Source organism: Tamandua tetradactyla, chromosome 24 (assembly GCF_023851605.1).
Source record: "Tamandua tetradactyla isolate mTamTet1 chromosome 24, mTamTet1.pri, whole genome shotgun sequence".
NCBI lineage: Eukaryota > Metazoa > Chordata > Mammalia > Pilosa > Myrmecophagidae > Tamandua > Tamandua tetradactyla.
The window spans coordinates 47,090,583-47,092,914 of NC_135350.1; positions in this window are offsets into that span (position 1 = coordinate 47,090,583).

Sequence of the window (2,332 nt, forward strand, 5' to 3'; positions counted from 1 at the left end):
GTTTTAGAGTATGCGTGTGTGTGTGTGTGTGTGTGTGTGTATGTGTGTGTGCGCGCGCGCGCATGTGTGAAAGAGAAAGACCGAGAGAGAACGAGAGACTGAGACTGACTTCGTCCTTTGGCTGATCTGTGTAGTTCACAGTCAGTTTTGTCCTCGCCCTCGCCGGCAGCCCGGACCTGGCTGTCGCAGGGAGAAAAGCAAAGGGGGAAATAAGGAGAGAACCCTCAGGAAGAGACAGAGAAGAGAGAGTAGGAGATGGGATGGTTTGGAAGACGAGGGGAAGGGAGAAGATCATGGAGAAAGAAATGGTCTAACGGACTTCTTTTCCTCTCTATTTGTGATTTTTCAAGAACAGTGGCTGTGTCCTGGCTAGCACGTGGACAGAGGAAAATACGAACTTCTTCCTGTCTTCTTTCTCGGTTCCTTGCCTCCTTTCCTGATTCCATACAGAATCACGGTGTGAATCCCTCCTCTCTTCCTTTCCTGTGCTGACCCAGGCTGTGGATCCCCGCACCTGTCGTTTCCCTTCTTTCCTGTTCTCTGAAAGGCTTGCCCCAATATAATTCCTCTCTCTCCCGACTCTTTTTGCCCCTACTCATCTCCCCTCAAGAGAAAAATATGTATGAGACTCTCTCATCTTAAATGCAAATAATCGAGGAAATTCACCATCGACATCTCTGTTTCTCTTTCTCTCTGGTGTCTTGATTGCCTCTCTGGAAGTTTCCCTGAGGATGGTGTAGTGTGGTAAAACATCAGGCTTCCAAGTCTTAGACTCCTGAGCCTCGAGCTGGCTCTTCAGATGCTAGCTTTGAGATTTTTCCTGCTCCCTTTTCTTCTTATCTGAGAAACAGAGATTAAACTACTAGCTCACATTTCCTACACTTATCGTGCCCTAGGCATTTGTTCTTTAAGTTTCACATGTATTATCTTTAGAGAACCTTCACATCGAAACTCATTTTGCAGATGAGGAAACTGAGGCAACGGGTCATGCAGTACGTTGCAGAACTGAGCTCCAAACTCAGGTGGTTTGACTCCTGGACTCAGGCCCTTAATCACCACATCACTAATAATGAGAAACTAGCATTTACACTGACAATTCAGCGTGACCGTTTGTGGAGCAGTACTTAGCACGGTGCCTGCTCCAGGAAAGCCCTCAGTAACTCTCCATTGCAGCTGTCTGTCTCTCTGCAAGGCAGCGGGACTCACATTGGGGCTACAAAACGTGAATAAAACCACATCCCTTTTAGAGTTGTATTTGGATTCAAATAGAAAACAGTGCTAAAGTGACTGGCACACTGGCTAACTTTTAGTAAGGGCTCAATCCTTTATCCCTAATCTTAGCCCAAATGCAGGCTACAGTCTCCCACTCTGCCACTTTTCAACCCACTGCAGTTTGGATTTTGCCCTTAGCTACCCCTGGAACAGTTCTATAGATAATAACACATACTTTAAGGATGAGTGTGAGGATTAAATGAGATCATGCATGTGATTTTTTACTGACATAAAGAACACAATAGTTTTTGTGATTGATAATGAAGACCTAATCACAAAATTCAATAGACCGGCAGAGTCTTCCCCTTTGATTTTTCCCCTGTGAACTTTTACTGCCTTTTCCTCTCCTTTCTGCTCTTTCTCCATTTTGTGAGCTGTCTCCTCTTTCTAGGTCAGACTGAAGTTTTCCTCACATCTTTATACTCTGCCCAAGGAGAATGTCAAATTGAGAAGAAAAATCTTTGTCACTCCCACTATTTGGGTGGGCATCTCTGACTTTATATATATGTTTCTGGGTCACCCCAAATCCTCAATTCTGAAAGACCGTCCTACTCCCCTTTGAAACCACCCCTGAGACTTCCTTAACCCTAGCGCATATCTTTTTTACAACATTTGATACTCTATACTCAATCTAACTCATTTGTAGGAGACTATGATGCAATTGCTGCAATAGACTGCATGTGTTCAATGCCTGCCTTCACCTTTTCCTAGCCGTATATATCTTTCGTTTTCTATGCCTCCATTTTATCATTTGAACCATAATATACAATAATAGTTCCTGTCTCACAGGGTTGTTGTAAAGAACAATTGGTTAATCCATGTCAAGGGACTGACTTAGTACCTAGCATTTTTCAGATGCATGAAAAGAGTCAGCTTTTAGAATCACTGTTTTTTGTCCAAGGCATATTCATCTTTTTAATTTAGTAACCAGTCACTGTATTCTGAAAAATAAAGTAAGAAATGCTGAGCAGATAGAATAATAGCTAGCAGGGACTCTCAGCTGTCATTGCAATAATAGAACAGAAAGTTCAAATGAAAGCCAGCACACCAGAGACCACTT